We start from the raw sequence: 6000 nt of genomic DNA, 5'->3' as shown, positions 1-6000 counted from the left end.
CTGTTAATGTCTACTGTCTGTTAATGTCTACTGTCTGTCACTGTCTACTGTCTGTCACTGTCTGTTAATGTCTACTGTCTGTTAATGTCTACTGTCTGTCTACTGTCTGTTGCTGTCTACTGTCTGTCACTGTCTGTTACTGTCTACTGTCTGTTACTGTCGACTGTCTGTTACTGTCTACTGTCAGTTACTGTTTAACTGTCTGTTACTGTCTACTGTCTGTTCCTGTCTGTTACCGTCTACTGTCTGTTGCTGTCTACTGTCTGTTACTGTCTACTGTCTGTTACTGTCTACTGTCTGTTCCTGTCTACTGTCTGTTAATGTCTACTGTCTGTTAATGTCTACTGTCTGTCACTGTCTGTCACTGTCTGTCACCGTCTACTGTCTGTCACTGTCTACTGTCTGTCACTGTCTACTGTCTGTCACTGTTAATGTCTACTGTCTGTTAATGTCTACTGTCTGTCACTGTCTACTGTCTGTCACTGTCTACTGTCTGTCACTGTCTACTGTCTGTCACTGTCTGTTAATGTCTACTGTCTGTTAATGTCTACTGTCTGTTAATGTCTACTGTCTGTCTACTGTCTGTCTACTGTCTGTCTACTGTCTGTTACTGTCTAATGTCTGCCACTATCTGTTGCTGTCTACTGTCTGTCACTATCTGTTACTGTCTACTGTCCGTTACTGTCTACTGTCTGTCACTGTCTGTTACTGTCTACTGTCTGTCACTGTCTGTTACTGTCTACGGTCAGTTGCTGTTTAACTGTCTGTTACTGTCTACTGTCTGTTCCTGTCTGTTACCGTCTACTGTCTGTTGCTGTCTACTGTCTGTTACTGTCTACTGTCTGTTACTGTCTACTGTCTGTTCCTGTCTACTGTCTGTTCCGGTCTGTCCCTGTCTATCACTTTCTGTTCCTGTCAGTCACTGTCTACTGTCTGTTCCTGTCTCCGGGCTGTTCCGGTCTGTCCCTGTCTGTTGTCTGTCACTGTCTGTTACCGTCTCCTGTCTGTTCCTGTCTGTCCCTGTCTACTGTCTGTCACTGTCTACTGTCTGTCACTGTCTGTCACTGTCTACTGTCTGTCACTGTCTACTGTCTACTGTCTGTCACTGTCTGTTACTGTCTGTCACCGTCTACTGTCTGTTCCTGTCTACTGTCTGTGCCCGTCTGTTACGGTCTGTCCCTGTCTATTGTCTGTTACTGTCTCCTGTCTGTTCCTGTCTGTCCCTGTCTACTGTCTGTCACTATCTGTTACTGTCTGTTACTGTCTACTGTCTGTTCCTGTCTGTTACCGTCTACTGTCTGTTGCTGTCTACTGTCTGTTACTGTCTACTGTCTGTTCCTGTCTACTGTCTGTTAATGTCTACTGTCTGTTAATGTCTACTGTCTGTCACTGTCTGTCACTGTCTGTCACCATCTACTGTCTGTCACTGTCTACTGTCTGTCACTGTCTACTGTCTGTCACTGTCTGTTGCTGTCTACTGTCTGTTACTGTCTACTGTCTGTTCCTGTCTACTGTCTGTTAATGTCTACTGTCTGTCACTGTCTGTCACCATCTACTGTCTGTCACTGTCTACTGTCTGTCACTGTCTATTAATGTCTACTGTCTGTTAATGTCTACTGTCTGTCACTGTCTGTTACCGTCTACTGTCTGTCACTGTCTACTGTCTGTCACTGTCTGTTAATGTCTACTGTCTGTTAATGTCTACTGTCTGTTAATGTCTACTGTCTGTCTACTGTCTGTCTACTGTCTGTTACTGTCTAATGTCTGCCACTATCTGTTGCTGTCTACTGTCTGTCACTATCTGTTACTGTCTACTGTCTGTTACTGTCTACTGTCTGTCACTGTCTGTTACTGTCTACTGTCTGTTACTGTCGACTGTCTGTTACTGTCTACTGTCAGTTGCTGTTTAACTGTCTGTTACTGTCTACTGTCTGTTCCTGTCTGTTACCGTCTACTGTCTGTTGCTGTCTACTGTCTGTTACTGTCTACTGTCTGTTACTGTCTACTGTCTGTTCCTGTCTACTGTCTGTTCCTGTCTGTCCCTGTCTATCACTTTCTGTTCCTGTCAGTCACTGTCTACTGTCTGTTCCTGTCTCCGGGCTGTTCCGGTCTGTCCCTGTCTGTTGTCTGTTACTGTCTGTTACCGTCTCCTGTCTGTTCCTGTCTGTCCCTGTCTACTGTCTGTCACTGTCTACTGTCTGTTACTGTCTGTCACTGTCTACTGTCTGTCACTGTCTACTGTCTGTCACTGTCTACTGTCTACTGTCTGTTACTGTCTGTCACCATCTACTGTCTGTTCCTGTCTGTCCCTGTCTACTGTCTGTGCCCGTCTGTTACTGTCTGTCCCTGTCTATTGTCTGTTACTGTCTCCTGTCTGTTACTGTCTACTGTCTGTTCCTGTCTGTCCCTGTCTACTGTCTGTCCCTGTCTACTGTCTGTCCCTGTCTGTTACTGTCTACTGTCTGTTCCGGTCTGTCAGTCTACTGTCTGTCACTGTCTGTTCCTGTCTACTGTCTGTTCCTGTCTGTCCCTGTCTACTGTCTGTCCCTGTCTGTCACTGTCTACTGTCTGTCTGTCTGTCTACTGTCTGTTCCTGTCTACTGTCTGTTCCTGTCTACTGTCTGTTCCTGTCCACTGTCTGTTCCTGTTTGTCACTGTCTACTGTCTGTCCCGGTCTACTGTCTGTCCCGGTCTACTGTCTGTTCCTGTCTACTGTCTGTTCCAGTCTACTGTCTGTTCCTGTCTACTGTCTGTCACTGTCTACTGTCTGTTCCTGTCTACTGTCTGTCACTGTCTACTGTCTGTCACTGTCTACTGTCTGTTCCTGTCTACTGTCTGTTCCTGTCTACTGTCTGTCCCTGTCTACTGTCTGTTCCTGTCTACTGTCTGTTCCTGTCTACTGTCTGTTCCTGTCTACTGTCTGTCACTGTCTACTGTCTGTTCCAGTCTACTGTCTGTTCCAGTCTACTGTCTGTTCCTGTCTACTGTCTGTTCCTGTCTACTGTCTGTCACTGTCTACTGTCTGTTCCTGTCTACTGTCTGTTCCTGTCTACTGTCTGTTCCTGTCTACTGTCTGTCCCTGTCTACTGTCTGTTCCTGTCTACTGTCTGTTCCTGTCTGTTCCTGTCTACTGTCTGTCACTGTCTACTGTCTGTTCCTGTCTACTGTCTGTCACTGTCTACTGTCTGTCACTGTCTACTGTCTGTTCCTGTCTACTGTCTGTTCCTGTCTACTGTCTGTTCCTGTCTACTGTCTGTTCCTGTCTACTGTCTGTTCCTGTCTACTGTCTGTCACTGTCTGTAACTTTGATGTTGTAACATGGCAAACGGACGTGGCAGTTTCACCATTAAGGATTACAGTTTTAAACCAGAAACTTTTATAAGAGAAAACTGACCCCCCCCCCCCCCCCCAGCATCAACATCTCAACATGTTACTCATCACATCATTCACAGCTCTCACTGGCACCACCAGATTGACCTGCTCCTCTTAAAGGTATACTTTATGCAATGAGGCCCTTTATGCAATGAGGCCCACCATGGCCTTTTCTTTGCCTTTACCTCCCTTATCTCACATCGTATATAGACTTGTTTCTACTGTATTATTGACTGTATGTTTGTTTTACTCCATGTGTAACTCTGTGTTGTTGTATGTGTCGAACTGCTTTGCTTTATCTTGGCCAGGTCGCAATTGTAAATGAGAACTTGTTCTCAACTTGCCTACCTGGTTAAATAAAGGTGAAATAAAATAAAATAAAAATGTACTTTTACTTTATGTTTTTTAACCTTTCTTTAACCAGGCAAGTCAGTTAAGAACAAATTCTCATTTACAATGATGGCCTAGGAACAGTGGGTTAACTGCATGTTTAAGGGCAGAACGACAGATTTGTACCCCAGAGTCAGTTGAACGTGTGAATACCATTTTTATGTTAGAGGTAGTTTGTACTGAAGTTATTGCTATCTAATTACCTCAGTACACCCAACTCACAGCCAGACTCTCCTACGCACACCACAGCCGTCCATTGGCCCATTAGGTTACACTCGCCCTACCATGACTCGCCTCCGCAAACCTGATATGTTTAAAACAAATATATGCTTGATCTGACAATGTGGTCGGAGGCACTGCACGGAGGGTGTGATTCAATTGCAGAGCCTGCGGAGACATGCAAAGACCAAATTGAGCTCCGTATCATGTTGCTTGCACCTCCCAAATGTTGTAGCAATGCGGAGGACTCCCGTATAGCTCTGCATTGACATGACTCATTGACGGTAGGTGAGGATGGGAGGTCTTGTATAAACACAAACTCACATCCTTGACAAGTTCCTTCACAACAGCTCTGCGCTGCTCCGTGAAGCGCAAGCAGTATGAATGACCTGACTTCTGCTTAGGCTGTATCACCGTCGGATTGACCATGCAGCGCCTTTCACTGCCACAAAGTAGGGTGTTACCCAATTAGCTCATTACTTGGTGAAGGCCAATAGCTGTAACCCAGTTATAGGCACTTTCAAATATATGGTCTACTCTGTCTCTGACCCAGAGTAGATGACCTTGATTAATGTTTTGACCAGGGACCTGGAACATTTGGAGAAGGAACAGATAAGTCAGAGTATCAAAAAAAACATTCCTTATCCCCAGGACACTCTCATTCCTTACCCCAGGACACTCTCATCCCTTACCCCCAGGACACTCTCATCCCTTACCCCAGGACACTCTCATCCCTTACCCCAGGACACTCTCATCCCTTACCCCAGGACACTCTCATCCCTTACCCCCAGGACACTCTCATCCCTTACCCCCAGGACACTCTCATCCCTTACCCCCAGGACACTCTCATCCCTTACCCCCAGGACACTCTCATCCCTTACCCCCAGGACACTCTCATCCCTTACCCCAGGACACTTCAACTGGGGACTACCCGGGAGATTGAAGAAAAAGAAGCACTAGTTCCTGTGTAGATCTGATAGCCTAAGCGCTGATGAATCATTCCCTCCTAGTAATGGCGCAGTAGGAGAGGGCTGACGTTTTACGGTCCCCCAACCAATTGTGCTATTGTGTGCTTTTTCTCATTATTTTTAACTTATTTTGTACATAGTGTTTCTGCCACTGTCTCTTATGACCTAAAATAGCTTCTAAACTCAGCAAAAAAAAGAAACGTCCTGTCTTTCAAAGAAAATTCATAATAATCCAAATAACTTCACAGATCTTCATTGTAAAGGGTATTAACACCGTTTCCCATGCTTGTTCAATGAACCATAAACAATTCATGAACATGCACCTGTGGAGTGGTTGTTTAGACACTAACAGCTTACAGACGGTAGGCAATTAAGGTCACAGTTATGAAAACTTAGGACACTAAAGAGGCCTTTCTAGTGACGCTGAAAAACACCAATAGAAAGATGCCCAGGGTCCCTGCTCATCTGCGTGAATGTGCCTTATGCATGCTGTAAGGAGGCATGAGGACTGCACATGTGGCCAGAGCAATAAATTGCAATGTCCGTACTGTGAGACACCTAAGACAGCGCTACAGGGAGACAGGACGGACAGCTGATTATCCTCGCAGTGGCAGACCACATGTAACAACACCTGCACAGAATCGGTACATCTGAACATCAATCCCTCCATCGGTTCTCAGACTGTCTGCAATAGGCTGAGAGAGGCTGGACTGAGGGCTTGTAGGCCTGTTGTAAGGCAGGTCCTCACCAGACATCACCGGCAACAATGTCACCTATGGGCACAAACCCACCGTCGCTGGACCAGACAGGATTGGCAAAAAGTGCTCTTCACTGACGAGTCGCGGTTTTGTCTCACCAGGGGTGATGGTCGGATTCATGTTTATCGTCGAAGGAATGAGCGTTACACTGAGACCTGTACACTGGAGCGGGATCGATTTGGAGGTGGAGGGTCCGTCATGTTCTGCGGCGGTGTGTCACAGCATCATCGGACTGAACTTGTTTTCGTTGCAGACAATCTCAATGCAGTGAGTTACAGGGAAGACATCCTCCT

This window comes from Oncorhynchus kisutch, linkage group LG8, assembly GCF_002021735.2.
Source record: "Oncorhynchus kisutch isolate 150728-3 linkage group LG8, Okis_V2, whole genome shotgun sequence".
In the NCBI taxonomy this organism is placed as follows: domain Eukaryota; kingdom Metazoa; phylum Chordata; class Actinopteri; order Salmoniformes; family Salmonidae; genus Oncorhynchus; species Oncorhynchus kisutch.
Note: the sequence above shows the minus strand (reverse complement) of the source record.